Below are 18063 nucleotides of genomic sequence, written 5' to 3' on the forward strand. Positions count from 1 at the left end.
AACCAACCATGTTAATAATAAAAACTAATTCAATTTCATCAGTTATATTACCTACATGCTTATCAATTTTCATTGCATTTGTCTTTATAGGTAATTTACTTGATAAAATTGAAAATGGATTCATTATTGCTTTATCATTAATATCCAAGAAACAAACATCTTTTTCACATACCAACTCATTAGTGACAATGGAAATTCCATCATGAATTAATGTCTCCTCAATTTGCTTTTCTCCCAAATGCAATAACTTAGAATCTCGAACCGAAAATTGTGTTTCTAAGTTACTCACAATTGTAAACATTTGACTCATTTGTGACTGCAAATTTTCTAGACTGGTTCGAGTCTCTTGTTGAAATATCAAAGTATTATGTTGAAATTGTAAAATATTAGCACATAAAGCATGAACAATTTCTTCAAGAGACATACATGAGCTTGATGAACAGTGATCACTAGGAGGAGATTGATAGTAATTTTGAATTGATTGATTCTTAGAACTAAAACTAAGACATGAATGATCAACATAATGGCCATTGTTCCATTGGAACTCATTAACATGTTGAAGTACATGATCCATTTCTTTCCAAAATCACCAAAAGAAAAAGGAAATAAAAAGAAATAATTCTGTTAATGACACCAGTTCCCGGCAACGGCGCCAAAAATTTATGAGTGTCGAATTCACCAAAAATAAAATACCTACTCTTGGAACTAGAAAACTGTAGTAAATGTGGAGTAGGGTCGAATCCACAGAGACTGGTTGAATTATAACTTTGTAGAATGAACAATTTAAAAGTAAAAAGTGGGGTTTGGTTTGTGGATTTTAGTGAATAAAATTAACTAGAAGTAATTAAGCAGCAAAATAATTAAACAGCAAGCAATGATGTGAATTAATATGAGGCGATTCCAGCTAGAGGCTAAATTCAAGTCTTGAAATTAACTAATTGATCATCAATCATAGAAAATATATGTTTCAGCCATTCAAATAATTAGCTAGTTATTAAAAAGCATTAACAACTAATCTCTTCTTACAGTTTAGATAATCAGGAAACGTTCATTAATTACCTCTATTCAATCAAACAGTTCTAAACAAGCTTTAGAATTTAATTTGATTGAAAGCATTAAAGTGTAAAAGGGATACTAACTCTACTCAACAATCACACAAGCGGGATTATTTAGAGTATATCAATCATCAATTCATAACATAAATTAAAAGCTTTTCGCAATTAATTATGCTATTTGTTACTTGTATCAGATGAATAAACTATTACGTATTTAAACATCTAATTAGCCAAACGATTACAAGTAAATAATCAAATCAAGGATTCAATTAAATCATGCAATATGAATAAGAACATAATAGAAATCAATTACTTGAAATAGATGAAAAAGATGAAGTATACAATGATCTCACAATTCCATTGTTCAAGACCTAAATCCTCTAGCTAGAAATTGGAGTTTAGTTCCTTATGGAAGAGAGAATACACAAGAAAGATGACGAAGCTTGAAGAAGAATCGATGTTGCTGGAAGAAAAATATGTCGATGATGAAAGATGATGATCCCTGATTCTCTGTTTGTCTTTTAAAACGTAAAATCCCCACTCTTCCCACCTTCCACGTTGTTCTCTCAGGAGAAAACTAAATAACTACCTATAAAAAACTAATAATAAAAATCCTATATAGAATTAAACTCCCATTAGGATTCTGTATTTTGAAATCCTAATAGAATTCAATCCTATAATAATGTCTTAATATAATTAAAATTAATAATGAAAATTACAAATAGTAAAAACTATAAAATAGAAGTCTTCCAATCATAATTTAACTCTTAAATTCGGACTGGTCCTTACCGTCCCTGTAAATCTCTATTCCCAGAATTTTCCGAGCTGCACCCAAATCCTTCATCTCGAACTCTGCGCTGAGAAGACCCTTCAACTTCTGAATGTCGTGCTTCTTCCTTGCAGCTATCAACATGTCATGTACATATAACACCAGATAGATAAATGACCCATCTTCTAGTTTATTGTAATAGACACAACAATCATATGGGCTCCTGGTGTAGCCCAGCTGCATCATGTAGCTGTCAAACCTCTTATACCACTGTCTGGGAGACTTCTTAAGTCCATACAAGCACTTATTCAACTTGCAAACATAATTCTCCTTTCCAAGAATCTGGAAACCATCTGGTTGGGTCATGTAGATCTCTTCCTCCAGATCTCCATGCAGAAAGTCTGTCTTTACATCAAGTTGCTCAAGCTCCAAATCCTGATGTGCAACTATAGTTAGCAACACTCTAATAGAGGTGTGTCTGACTACTGGTGAGAATATCTCATTATAATCCACTCCCTCTCTTTGATTGAAATCTCTAGCAACAACTCTAGCCTTATACTTGACTCCCTCTGCTGGTGATATCCCTTCCTTCATCTAGAGAACCCACTTGCAAGTAGTAATATTTCTCCCTGGAGGTGGTATGACTAAATCCCATGTTTGATTCTTATGAAGGGACTCCATTTCATCTCCCATAGCAGCAAGCCATTTCTCAGAATCGGCACCTGAAACAGCTTCCTGGTAAGTTGATGGTTCACGAATGTCCACCTCTTCAGCAACCTGCAGTGCATAGCCCACCATGTCATCATACCTCTTAGGTGGCCTAACTCCAACCCTCCTTGGTCGATCTTGAGCTAAGCTACGATGTGTAGCTTCAGATGGTTGAGAAACTAATGGTGTAGATTCTAGTAGCTCTATTTTTGCTTCTAACTTTTGTTCCTTCAAGCCACTCTCACTCTGTATAACCTGAAACTCCACCTGTTTATCAATGCTATCAGTTTCTGTTGCAGTTGTAGGCTTCGCAATGGGTCTAAGCACAGATTTTTCATCAAAGACTACATTTCTGCTCAAAATGACCCTTTTCTCTAATGGAGACCAGATCCTGAAGCCTTTAACTCCATCTCCATAGCCTACGAACACTCCCTTCTTGGCTCTTGGCTCTAGCTTACCCTCATTAACATGATAGTAAACTGTGCACCCAAAAGCTTTCAAATTTGAGTAATCAGCAACCTTTCCTGACCATATTTCTGTAGGCATCTTGAGTTGTATGTCGGTGTGTGGTCCGCGGTTAATCAGATAACATGTTGTGTTCACCGCTTCAGCCCAGAATCTTCTATCTAACCCAGCGTTAGAGAGCATGCACCTCACCCTCTCCAGTAATGTCTGGTTCATTCGTTCAGCTACACCATTCTGTTGCGGTGTATTCCTGACTGTGTGATGCCGAGCAATCCCTTCATCCTTACAGAACTGATCAAACTCAGACGAGCAGAATTCCATACCATTATCAGTTCGCAGCCTCTTTATCTTCTTTCCTATTTGGTTTTCCACCAATGCTTTCCACTGCTTGAAATTCTTGAAAGCTTCACTTTTATGCTTCATCATGATGACCCAAGTCATCCTTGAATAATCATCAATCAGAGACATAAAATATCTATGACCTCCCAAAGACTCAACTCGAGATGTAATCAAGTGTGTCTTTTGTTATGTGAATAGCTTTGGGAAACTTGCTGCGATGTAGTTTCCCAAAGACACAGTGTTCACAAAGCTCTAGACTCTTGACCTTATGACCATCAAAAAGATCATCCTTTGATAGAATCTGCATCCCTCTTTCGCCCATATGACCAAGTCTTATATGCCATATCTTTGTCATATCCTCCTGATCAATCTCTGACGATGCAGCATTAGCTGAACCTGTGATAGTGGAACCTTGCAGGAAATACAAAGTACCATGCTTCACACCTTTCAGAATCACATCAGAACCTTTATAGACATGTAGAACTCCATCTTTTCCTGACCAGCTGAGACCCCTGCTGTCTAATAGACTCAGAGATATCAGATTCTTCATCATCAACGGAACATGCCTGACTTCGTTCAACGTGCAGAACTTACCATCATGTGTCCTCAACTTGATTGAGCCTATTCCAACTGCTTTGCAGACATGACTATTAGCCATTGAAATGCTACCTCCATCTACCTGCTTATAAGTTGAAACCCACTCTCTCCTTGGACAAATATGATAAGATGCTCATGAATCAAGAACCTACACATCAGAGTGATGAGTGTGTCCATCAGCAACTAGAGCAATATCGTTTTCAGAGCTACTGTCGCCATCTGCTACAACAGCAGAACCTGGTTGATTTTCTAATTTCTTCTTCTTTGGACAATTAGTTTTCCAATGTCCTTTCTCCTTACAGTAATTACAGGTGTCGTCTGGCTTGGGACCCTTTGAGAACGGCTTCTTAGACTTCTTCTTTCCACCGTTTCCCTTTCCCTTACTGCCGCTGGCAAATAGTCCAGAGGCCTGATTATCTGCACCTGTATTGCTCGCCTTATGGCGCAACTCCCTGCTATGAAGAGATGACCTAACTTCTTCCAGAGTCACAGAATCTTTACCAACAATAAATAATTGAACAAATTTCTCATATGAAAGCGGTAAAGACACCAATAGAATCAAAGCAGCATCTTCATCTTCAATTTTCACATCAATATTACGTAATTCTAGTAATAATGTGTTCAATTGATCTAAATGATCCCTGAGTTGCGTACCTTCCTGCATTCACAGGCCAAACATACGTTGTTTCAGAAGAAGTTTGTTCGTTAGAGATTTCGTCATGTATAAGCTCTCTAACTTCATCCACAGACCGCAGTAGTCTCTTCGTCTGAGACCTCAGTGATGACGTCATCTGCGAGGCACAACATAATTGTTGAATGTGCCTTTTCTTCCAGAATCGTCATCTCAGCAGTGACTTCTCCCGTTGCCTTCTTCAACGGCGTCCATAGACCTTGTTGTTTTAACAAAGCCCTCATCTTGATCTGCCATAGACTGAAACTATTTCTCCCAGTAAACTTTTCGATTTTCACATTCATCGCAGACATCTTTCTCTCCAGAAAACAAAACCCCGATCGGAAACCGAAAGCTCTGATACCAGTTTGTTGTGCGGAATTAATGAAAGATAAAATAATAAACAATCGAAAAACACAGATTTACGTGGTTCACTAACGTTGTGTTGGCTAGTCCACAGGCAGAAGGAGAATAGTATTATTAGGAGGCAAAAATCAGATTATAATGATTAGGTTTACATAATGGGGTATTTATAATACCCAATCTAACCTAATCCCACTAGGAACCCATGATCCTAATCCCACTAGGAACCCATGATCTGAATCCAACTAGGAACTCATGATCCCAATTCCACTAGGAACCCATGATTCCAATTCCACTAGGAACCCATGATCCTAATCCAACTAGGAATCCGAAACCCAATACTACTCCGAATAGGAACTAATTCAAGGCATTACGATAACTATTATATAAGAAGTAAAATCTCAATAGAGAAAAAGAAATTTCTAGATCTTATGCAGATTACACCAATGAATTGTAATCGTTTTCCTATTCGAAACCTCTCTCTAACTGCAATAAAGTTTTGGTGGGTGGAGGAGGGTGACGAACGGAGAAAGACAACGAACGGAGTGACAATAAGGTGTGAACGGTGAAGATTTTGGGAGAAGGGATGAGATCACAGATTTTTTTTAGAGAACTAAAGTATTTTTTTTAATTGAGAACTTTAATTAAATGACATGTGTTTAATTAAGTGCCTGATTTTTTAATGTTATTGGCCATGGCACACCACATAGGATTCTAGTGTGGTGTGCCTGGCACATAGTATAATTTCTCCAATGAAGATTACACACGTATTTATACAATAGGCGTTCGAAAAAGCATACTCTAAGTGATGCGGACATCCTAACTGGGATCACTGATCACACGTGCTCTGGCGGATCCTCAGACATCAGACCCACGGAGGTTGTACCTAGGAGGGCGGATCACCAGGACATACGAGCAGGGCGGATCTAGGAGTACACAAGGAGGCGAATCAACATTTTCGCCTGGGCGGATCTCGGTTTACTTCCTCCCGAAGTAATTCACTAACAACCCTGACAATCCGTACATGTACCATTATACTGATTGTCGGGGCGTATCACCTATTTTACCCTTTATGGATAGCCTTGTTGAAACCCTAGTAAGGGGTAGTTCCTGTCTTTTACTATCATTAGGAGGATGTATTTAAACCCTCATTTTTGTAAGGATGAACTAACTTTTATCAATCGAATATCATTCTCTTTGAGAACCTAAGGTTTATACCTTGTTATTGGGATTCACTCCTTCTAGTTTAGCTAGAGAAGAACCTCTTTGTTGGTTTATGATTAAAACCTTCATTTATCGCTTTCAATCTGTATCAGTTGGTATCAGAGCCGATCGTTTCCTGACCCGAAACTTCTTTTGGCAATGGTTCAACCCCGACAACCGCAAGACTCCATGGAAACTAGTGACCAGAGATATGAGGAGCTGAGGGAGCACCTCGCGGAGCAGATCCAAGCCAGCCATGAGCGGCAGAAACAAACCGACCAACGGTTCCTAGAGCTAGCCACCTCCCTAGAAAACTTCAAACTAGAGGTCCTGGCTCTAATCCGACCAACCGCGGGAGGCTCAACCCAGAGAAAGGAAGGAGCCCCTGAACCGCAGCTTCCACAAATGGGTCCTAGGGATCCTGAGGTAAGAAGACCCAACTATGTCTTTGTGCATAATGCGGATAGTGATAGTGATGACTTTGAGGGTATTGGGGATGATAATACCGTTAGAACTATGAGGGATGTTGGGCCTGTTGACAACAGACGTGTGGTTGTTGCTAGAGTATACCCAGGTCTAGGAAACTTTGATAGAGATGATGCCTTTAAGCTAAAAATAGACTTACCGTCTTTTGGAGGCAAACTGGATATAGAGGGATTCTTAGACTGGTTATCGGAAGTGGAACGTTTCTTTGAATATGCTAGGATTCCTGATGAGAGGAAAGTGAGGCTGGTGGCGTATCGCCTGAAGGGTGGTGCATCAGTTTGGTGGGATCAGATGAGGGAAGAGAGAAGAAGAGGGGGGCAGAGATCCGATTAGATCTTGGCTACGGATGAAGGCGATGTTGAGGGAGCGGTTCCTACCGCCGGATTATGAGCAGTATACAGGGGATGCTCTCAAGGGACCCGAAGTGTCCATGAGTATACCTCCGAGTTCTTGAGGCTTTCGGCAAGGGCCAACTTGTCTGAAACTGAGAGCCAAAAGACCTCTAGGTATCTAGAAGGGTTGAGATACAACATCCAGGATCGTATTGGCACACAGATGGTGGTCCGGGTACAAGATGTCAGGAATTTAGCCCTCAAGGCTGAGTCCCAACTAACCGGGAGATCCAGGAGATCCGCCACTAATGAGTATACGCCTGGAGGAAGAGATAACGTGAAATCTTATGACAAAGGCAAACAGGTGGCGAGTGCTAGTGGGGCCAAGGTCAACCGTGTGGGAAGGGGATCTATCGGAGATACTAGGCCGTACAAGGAAGCACCTATACCACCTAAGAGCAACAATCCATATACGCGGCCACCGCCTTTTAAATGTTTTCGGTGCAATGAGCCAGGCCATAGATCCAACGAATGTCCTAGGAGGAAGAGCGCCAACATGGTGGAAAGGTATGAAGATGACTATGACGAAGGGGATGAAGTATTTTGTGAACCCTTGGGAGAAGATGATGATGAGGCGGATGAAGAGAGATACGCCATTCATGTGGTACGGCGTTTGTTAGTCTCCAGCCGGATAGAGGGAGATCAGAGGCACAGACTATTCAGGACCCGCTGTCTCGTGAAAGGTGGGCGATGCAATGTGATAATAGATAGTGGGAGCCAAGAGAACATTGTGAGCAGCAGTCCTGTCCGGAAATTCGGGTTGTTGGCGGAGGCGCATCCCGACCCCTATAAGGTGGGATGGATAAAAAATGTGGGTGAACTTAGGGTGACCCAGAGATGCAGGGTACCTATTGCGATTGGTGATTACAGTGATAAAGTCTGTTGTGATGTGGTCGATATGGATGCCTGCCACCTATTGTTGGGCCGACCCTGGCAGTTTGATAACAATGCCATCCACACAGGAAGAGAGAACACTTACAGATTTGTGAAGGATAGGGTGAAGTTCATCCTTACGCCAATGATAAGAGAGCCAAAGGCCGACGAGAAGTCTACCTTGATAGTCTGTCCTACACACAAATCATTTCTCAGCGAATGTGAAGAGAGCCAGATGGTGTATGTGGTAATGGTTAAGGCGAATCACGAATCCGCCCAAAGGGGTGAAAGGGAGATGCCAACTGAGGTGACCCGCCTACTTGGCGAATATCAAGATTTGTTCCCTGAGGAATTGCCAAGTGGGTTACCACCTTTGAGGGACATCCAACATCATATCGATCTTGTGCCCGGGGCTAGTTTACCAAGCCTCCCCCATTATCGGATGAGTCAAAAGGAAACTGACATCATGAGGCAGAAGGTGGAAGAGCTCATTGAGATGGGATACGTTAAGGAAAGTATGAGTCCATGCGCCGTCCCAGCCCTACTTACGCCCAAGAAGGATGGATCTTGGCGGATGTGTGTGGATAGCAGGGCTATTAACAAGATCACGATCAAGTATAAATTCCCTATTCTAAGGTTGGATGATATGCTAGACCAACTTGGCGGATCCCGAGTCTTCTCCAAGATTGATCTCAGGAGTGGTTATCATCAGATACGAATTCGATCTGGGGATGAGTGGAAGACGGCTTTCAAGACCAAAGATGGATTGTATGAGTGGTTAGTAATGCCATTCGGGATGACTAACACCCCCAGTACATTTATGAGGCTGATGAATCAGGTGCTCCGCCCGGTAATTGGCAAATTTGTAGTTGTGTATTTTGATGATATTCTGATTCATAGCCAGACCTTGGCGGAACATGTGGAGCACTTGCGGACAGTATTTGACCTATTAAGGAAACACCAGCTATACGCCAACACTAAGAAATGTGATTTTGTCATGGAGAGCCTGGTTTTCCTTGGGTTCGTGGTTAGTGTCGATGGGGTCCAAGTTGATGGAGAGAAGGTAAGAGCCATCCGAGAATGGCTTACTCCGAGGAATATGGGGGACATCAGGAGTTTTCATGGGCTAGCAACCTTTTATCGGCGATTCATTAAAAACTTCAGTTCTATAGTCGCCCCATTGACGGAATGTTTGAAGAAGGGAAAGGGGTTTGAGTGGGCGGACGCCCAAGAGAAGAGCTTCGCCCTGATCAAGGAAAAGCTGAGTACAGCGCCAATGCTGGCGTATCCCAATTTTGATAAACTGTTCGAAGTTGAGTGTGATGCCAGTGGAGTTGGGATTAGTGGTGTCTTGATGCAAGAAAAGAGGCCCATTGCATATTTCAGTGAGAAGCTCTATGAAGCACGGCAAAAGTGGGCAACGTATGATCAAGAATTTTATGCTGTAGTAAGGGCGTTGAAAGTGTGGGAGCATTACTTGGTGGGAAAAGAATTCATCCTCTACACTGACCATCAAGCTCTCAAGTACTTGGGAAGTCAGAAGCAACTTCGAAGCTCCATGCATGCCCGGTGGTCTGCCTTCATAGATAAGTTCCCCTATAAGCTTATCCATAAGGCTGGAAAACAGAACAAGGTGGCAGACGCCTTGAGTAGAAGGGTATCACTAATCAAGACAGTAAACCTGGAGACCGATTATTTTGAACACATCCGAGGAGAATACTTGGCGGATCCTGATTTTGGCAGTATCTGGGAAAAGTGTCAGCACCAGCATGGGGATGGGGCGTATCACCTGATGGATGAGTATCTCATGAGGGGCAACCAACTTTGCTTACCCTGCACTTCCATCCGCGAGAAGGTTATTCGTGATCTACATGGCGGATCCCTTGGAGGACATTTTGGGTGAGACAAGACATATGAAGCAGTGAGTTCCCGTTATTTCTGGCCTAAGATGAGGAGAGATGTTTCCTACTTAGTAGAACGATGCTATATTTGCCAGACCGCCAAAGGACGCACTATAAATACTGGATTGCAGTTGCCTTTGCTTGTGCCAGAGACCATATGGGAGGATCTATCCATGGACTTCGTCCTAGGGTTACCCAGAACTCAGAGAGGCATGGATTCCATCTTTGTTGTGGTTGATCGGTTTTCAAAGATGGCCCACTTCATACCTTGTCGTAAAACTAATGATGCCTCAGCGACTGCTAAGCTATTCTTCAAAGAGATTGTCAGGCTACATGGCGTACCTAAGAGCATTGTCTCGGATCGTGATACGAAGTTCCTCAGTCACTTCTGGCGAACGTTGTGGGCTCTGTTTGATACGTCTCTGAAGTTTAGTAGCACCGCCCACCCTCAAACAGACGGACAGACCGAGGTGGTCAATAGAACTTTGGGAAACTTACTGCGCAGCAAATGTAAGGATAAGCCCAGGATATGGGATGTGGTTTTAGCCCAAGCTGAGTTCGCCTACAACGGCTCTGTACATTCGGGAACCGGGAGATCCCCATTTGAGGTAGTATACACAAAGACCCCAAATCACGTCCTTGATATAGCCCATCTCCCTAAAGGAAACGTGACTGCCAACCAGCTGGCTAAGGATTATGTACAGATGCACCAAGAGGTGAGAGAGACTCTTGAGGATAGAAATCAGAAATTAAAGGCTAAGGCAGATGAGCACCGTAGGGACCTACAGTTTGAAGTTGGGGATGAGGTTATGGTCTATTTGGGCAAAGAGAGACTCGCCAACGCCACAAGCAGCAAGCTTCGGCCTAGGAAATACGGGCCATACAAGGTCACCAAGAAGGTCAATACCAATGCCTATCATATAGCATTGCCGAATTGGCTCGGTAAAATCTCACCAGCGTTCAACATTCATGACCTTAGCCCGTGGAAGCCGGATGGTCCTTTGGAGTTCAACACAAACAAATCAGGGCCGAACTCTTTTAAAGAAGGAGAGAATGATGCGGACATCCTAACTGGGATCGCTGATCACACGCGCTCTGGCGGATCCTCAGACATCAGACCCACGGAGGTTGTACCTAGGAGGACGGATCACCAGGACATACGAGCGGGGCGGATCTAGGAGTACACAAAGAGGCGAATCAACATCTTCGCTTGGGCGGATCTCGGTTTACTTCCTCCCGAAGTAATTCACCAACAACCCTGACAATCCATACCTGTACCATTGTACTGATTGTCGGGGCGTATCACCTATTTTACCCTTTATGGATAGCCTTGTTGAAACCCTAGTAAGGGGTAGTTCCTGTCTTTTACTATCATTAGGAGGATGTATTTAAACCCTCATTTTTGTAAGGATGAACTAACTTTTATCAATCGAATATCATTCTCTTTGAGAACCTAAGGTTTATACCTTGTTATTGGGATTCACTCCTTCTAGTTTAGCTAGAGAAGAACCTCTTTGTTGGTTTACGATTAAAACCTTCATTTATCGCTTTCAATCTGTATCACTAAGCTTAGCAGAATCCTACATGGAATAGGATTAAGACTCCCTATACAAGTCTAATTCTTAATTACTTCCTATACAATATATTCTATTAAAATTCAACTGGAAAGATCATGGAACGCAAATGTGCATTGGGTTTGCAACGTGCACAACAGAGGCTCATCACACCATGTGTTTTTAATTCCACAAATTAATGAGGTTGTCAAGACTCAAACCCTCGACGGTTTGATCCTAGAGGAACTGATACCATGTCATGAAACCAATTGAATTAAAAGCTCAAGTTGATAGCTAAGGCGCAATAATATATCTTATATTAATCTCTGACAAGAAATAGACATGAAATATGAAACCGAATAATGAACATAGAAGTGTACATACCCTAACATTATAATCCTTGGAGCATAAAGCCAACAATGAACCTGCTGGATCCCATAACAGAAGCTTGTGTACAAATGAAATCAAACCAAACATGTCCCTAACAGTTTATTGTAGCACAAGGTGCAAGGAACCTGTCTCGTAAAGTGAAGAGTGAATTAACCAGAAGGGAAACGGGGGGCTCGGCTATCAGAGTATCGCCCTCCTTTAAAGAAAGAAAATTGGAGGATACAAGGAATTCTGATCCAATATACATAGACCAAGTGACTTTCATACGTTATTCTCAACAATCGGACTTTCGTCGGGGCATAATAACATGACGCGTTTCGGGCGCTTTTCCTTTATTCGCCACCTGAAGTAACTCAGAAAGCTGGAAAGCAAGCTCTTCCTTTTCTTGTGACTCAGTCTTGACGACTCTCTCTGCGGTAGAGAAGTCCGTCGATGCACTTGTAGGGATTAGTGCGTGAGACTGCGATCCACCCGCTCTAATACTAGCCAAGAAAGTCATAGGGTAAGGTAAGTACCTAATTGAATTCTAACAAAATAAAGAACTTCAAAAAATAACAAAAAATAAAAAATAAACTCAGAATACACATAGGATCTTTATAATCTCAGTTTTGGCAAGTCTAGATTAGGCTTGGAAGATTGAGATATTGGAAAATTGTTAGTAAATACAAATTGCTAGTTTCTTATCCTACCAACCTTTAGATCTATTAAGGGTAATGCCATTATTAACTTCTAACCTCCATGATTAAGTCTCCACTAAATGCCAATAAATTGTTAATGCTAGAGATTAAGCATATACTCAAATGGAAAAATGTTATGAGACTTTTGTTTGACAAATGTAGAAAGAAATAAATGTATTTCTTGTCAAAAATGAAGTCCACTAATTTTTATTTATTTATGTTATTTTGATGAACACAAAGTAAGGACCACAATTTCTAATGGCCCATATCGACGGGTCAAAAATGTAATTGTCGTGTCATAATTCAAATTAAGTTTGGCCAATTTCACTTCCCACCCTCCAACTTATATTGTTTCCACATTTGTACTCAACTTCATTTTAGAATTACAATTATTTTTAATGTTATATTTGATACACCAGTTATATGAATAATTTAAAGTCAGTTTAGTATGCATAAATCTATTAAGATATCACTATCTACCAAAAAAAAAAATCTATTAAGATATCACTAATATCTATTAGACTAATAGGACGGAATATGAGAGTTGAGAGTTTAGGATTGACATTACACGCTTACTTAATCGATTGCCATCCATTTGAAAATAACATACAAAATTCAAAATGGTATAGAATTATATAAATAAGATAAAATGCATAGTTTAGTTCCTATTTTTTTATTGATTAAAGTCTTTAATCTTTCAAATGCATACCTTACGTCTTTGATCAATTATTTTTTTAACACCAATTATTTTTTTTAACACATTAAGTCCATGATCTTTTAATGGGATATACTAAACATTTGATCAATTATTTTTAACACCTTAACCCTTTATTTAACAGGTCAGCTATGTGGATACTTTAAAATCCGTTTAGCATGCATAACTCTGTCAGGATACCACTATTACTCTAAAATAAAATAGTTAACAATGATTTGATATGGAAACTTATATATCAATTAATGTGTTAAAACATAAACATATTTGCTATTCTATTTGCGCTAAGTGGAATTCGAATCACACATAAAAGTGGATCGTCCAAAAGAGGCTTAATGCACTCAAATACAAATGATCAATAGCTTAATGTCTCTAATTTAAAGCTTAATAGCTTAATGTCTCCAATTAGACTCATTGCCATTGAATTTTATCAATTTTCACGGTACAACCACTGAACTTCAAAATGAAACATAAAAGTCATTGAACTTTACACTTTATTATATATGTGGCCACTAAACTTCAATCAACGGTTCAAAATGACCGTTGACCGTCTCAAAGTAAAACATTCCCAAAATTAATGATATTTTAAACAACTTTAATTCTTGAAATTTTTTATTTTAAATTCATTTAGGTGTTGTTTGGAGGAGAAAGAAAGCTCCAATAATAATGATTTTGGAAAATAAAAAATATAGTAAAATCGTTCTAAACAATTTTAATTCTTGAATATTTTTATTTTGATATTATTAATGGTTATTTTGATGAGTTAGTTAAAGTTTAGTGTATACAGGTGTAACAAAGTGTAAACTTCACTAAATTTTATATTAGTTGAGTGGCCATACTATGAAAATTGATATAGTGTAGTGGTCATTGATGTAATTTACCAAAAAAAAACAAAGGGGCATGAGTTATTATGCAGCTATGTGATAATATATAAGGATGAGATGTCATAAGAAATGGTCATAGAATAAAATGGAAGGACTGGGAGATAAGAGATGGTCTCTCAAGGGAATGACTGCTCTTGTCACCGGTGGAACCCGAGGAATTGGGTAATTTTTCTATCTTCTTCTCAACTTTTTCTTTTTCTTTCTTTCAACATAAAATTTTTTTACATTTTACATAAATACAGGCATGCTATAGTAGAAGAGTTAGCAAGATTTGAGGTTATCGTTCACACATGTTCCCGCAAACAAAATGAACTTGATGAGCGTTTACAAGAATGGAAAAATAAAGGCTTCAAAGTAACGGAATCTATATGCGATGTATCACAAAGAGATCAAAAAGAGAAACTCATAGAGACCGTCTTCTCCATTTTCCATGGAAAACTCAATATACTTGTATGTTTTTCTTTTAATTCCTTCTTTCTTTTTTTTATATCAATAGAAAGAACGATATTACATATATAAAAATTATGCTTTGAATAGGTGAATAACGTTGGGACAGCTAAGATGAAAGAAGCATTGAATCAAAAAGCTGAAGATGTGTCAATGATAATGAGTACAAATTTTGAGTCATGTTTCCATCTATGTCAACTTGCTCATCCTCTTAGGCATCAGGAACTGAAAGCATCGTTAATATTTCTTCCATTGCAAGTACTGTTGTTACTATACCTGGTGCTATTTATGCCACATCTAAAGGTAAAATACATATAAAAATAAATACTTGTGGTTTCTTCCATTTTTGTCATCATAGCATGTATGGAATTTTTTGATAGGAGCTATGAATGAGTTGACGAAAGGGTTTGCATGTGAGTGGGCGAAAGATGGAATTCGCGTTAATGCAGTTCTACCAGGAGTCATTAATACCTCACTCGTGGAATCCTATATTGAAACGGTAAATATCAAGAATATCTATCATAATTCTAAAATAATATATTCAAACAATAAAAAAACTAATGCATTATAAGATCAATTGATTAATCGAATGTATGGCTCGGAAAGTATAGAAAAAAAATTCTCCTATACATATATATGCTAAAACAATAGTTATATAAATTAATTTAGCCAAGCTAAAAAAATATATATATGTTGACAGGATCCTGTTAATGCCTCTAAAGCTTTAGCACAATTCTTGAATAAAGTTCCAGTTAAAAGAGCAGGAAAACCAGAAGAGATATCGTCAATGGTGGTACATCTTTGTTTTTCAGGTGCTGCTTATATCACTGGTCAAGCTATCACTGTTGATGGAGGATTTACCATCAATGCACTCAATGGCTAAATGTCCTCATCGATGACTTTATTATTATTATTATTAAACAATTAATAATTATAAAAAAACGAGAAAATTCTATGGTTGGCAATCCTATGGACCCTAGTTGGATTTTATTTGTTGTAACTTATGAGATTTTACTTCCACACAAATAAATTCATTTTGTTATGAACTTATTAATTATTTATTATTATGTAACGCAGAAATTCTATATTGGAATTTTCAATAGAAGTTGCTTCAAAAAGTGTCAAAGTATAATATATCAAAGCATCTTCAAAAGATTCATAGTCCATTCTCTATAAATAATATAAATAATTAACTTTTAGTCATTTAAGAATGACTATTACATATCATCTCACTCAATAATAAATTATTAATAAAAAAAGAAATAAAAAGGTACTACCAGTGATGAGAGGCTCTCTATTAATAGAGAAGATGAAGATACTCTTCATGATTTGAGTCGCTAAGAGGCTGTTGGAGTTGATTTTTAACTCCATCTCCTCAAATTCTAACAGCCAAACTAAGAGGTTGTCGGAGATGTTCTCTTACTAAAATATAATATTTTATTTCATCAATCATCCAAATCACTTTTGTCAACTTTTGTTAAAAAATGCTCTAGTAAGCAACTCCAAAACTTGACACAATGGCCCTACATATCATTACTTTATATATAATTTATTTTAATGATAAATATTGTCACGTGCACTAATAGTAATCAAGTAAATTATTTTTTTATATTAAAAAAAGTTTGACAACCTTAAACAAAGTTGCTTGAAAATTTTAAACAACCACCCTTACTCCAATAGATGACACTCTTTGAAAGTTGTCAAAACCATTACCACATCACCAAGCATTGTTCTAAGCACTATCTATTGGAAATGCTTTTAACAACTAAATATGTGTATTGATACTATACATATGAATATTAATCTCCAATTCTATTATTAAATTATAAAAAACATGAAACCTTTTTTTAGAACGAATCTATATGCAATTGGTGCAAAATAAGAAACAAAAATATTTGTGTTTTATAATAGTGCCTGAAATTGGCCCAAATTATTAACGTTATGGGTAAATTTGCTTTTGGCTACTAACGTTAGGAGTAAAATCGCATCATTTTAGACGTTAGGGATAAAATTACTCCTGACCCAAAACATTAGGGGTATTTTTGCACCTTAACCCTACTAACTCTCGATCCTCATCATTTCGATCTCACAATCCTGCAACACTAACTCTTATAATAGGTTTAGGGGAAGAGAAAATTTACCTCACAAATAGATGAAGATGTATTTTTAGAATTTAGGTTTAATAAGTTTTTGTATTTAGTTATTACGGAATAAGCAAGTTTATGGAGCTGGTGAGACATTTGTAAAGTTCCGGGAGCTAATAAATTTTTATAGATAAGTTTAGGAAGGTGGTGATACGAAATAAGCAAGTTCAGGAAGCTGGTGAGACACTTACAAATTTCAAAGAGTCAATCTACTGTTATGGACAAGTTGAGAGAGCTGATGATATATTAGACCAATGTTATATATGTAATGATCATTAAACATAAAATTGCATCAAATTTTGAGGGCATTCTTTATTTGTGAGTTTTTGTTTAAATTTTATAATTAATATTCATTACAAATTTATTATAGACATATCTTTTTTTTTAAACGAATTATAGACATATCTAAACACAATAAGGAAATGTTGATTCTATTACATTCAATTACTTAACGTTATTATATGATGCATACCATTCTTTATATTACAACTATAAGTTATTCGAAAAAGGTATTTGCCCAATTGGCAGGCTGTTAGTTGTTAACGGATTACGTTTGTTGTTTGTATAAAATGATAGATAAAGATATGATAAAGACTTTATTTGAAGTTAAACGATAGTAATTAGGGGGTAAAAATGTCCTTCAAAAAAGATGAAACAATAAGCTAATTGAAAAGACTCATAAAACTAGCTTTTTGGAATCAATAAGCACTTTCAAACTTCTATTCACTAAACATTACAATTAGCGGTTTGACTAGTCAAAACTTTTAAAGTATCTCAAACTTCTAATTTTATCCCAAAAAGCTTTTTACCAAACATGGCCAATGTATTCCACATAATTAAAAGAACAAAGATAGTGTATGTTGAGCTTGTCTTATACGTGAACTTTTTTTAAAATTTAGGGCTCATTTGGTTCGCGGAATAGAGTGGAATAGAATAGGCTATTCCTAAAAAAAATTTATTCCCACCTTTGGTTGGTTTTTCTTGTGGAATAACAATTCCATAGAATAGACTATTCCTTAATTTTGTGGAATAGGGATTCTTCAATTTGAGTCAGGAATAAGCTCTTCCACATACATATTTCCTGTAATTTACAAATTTACCCTTTCACTTAAATCCCTAATTTGTCGATCCCGCTTCACCTTTTCCGCTCCCAACGTTTCTGCATCTCATCGATAAGACATTCGACCTCCATTTACTCGGCCACCGTCCACCACCATTCCGGCTGCCGACGTTTGTTCGGCCATCCACCGATCGTCGGCCACCCACCGACTGTCATTTTGTGGAATAGGGATTCTTCAATTTGAGTCAGGAATAAGCTATTCCACATACATATTTCTTGTAATTTATTTTCTTTGAATCATTGCTAATTAGTCTACAATATTGATGCAGTTATGGAAATATGGCATGAGGTCTCTTTTTGCTGAGTTTGTCTTCT

At 38.2% G+C, this 18063-nt stretch overlaps 1 pseudogene; it reads left to right on the forward strand.

The window, feature by feature from the left end:
- Positions 1-14121: 14121 nt before the first annotated feature.
- LOC136206134 (tropinone reductase homolog) lies at positions 14122-15526 on the forward strand (annotated as a pseudogene).
- Positions 15527-18063: the final 2537 nt, after the last annotated feature.

This window comes from Euphorbia lathyris, chromosome 9 (assembly GCF_963576675.1).
Source record: "Euphorbia lathyris chromosome 9, ddEupLath1.1, whole genome shotgun sequence".
NCBI lineage: Eukaryota > Viridiplantae > Streptophyta > Magnoliopsida > Malpighiales > Euphorbiaceae > Euphorbia > Euphorbia lathyris.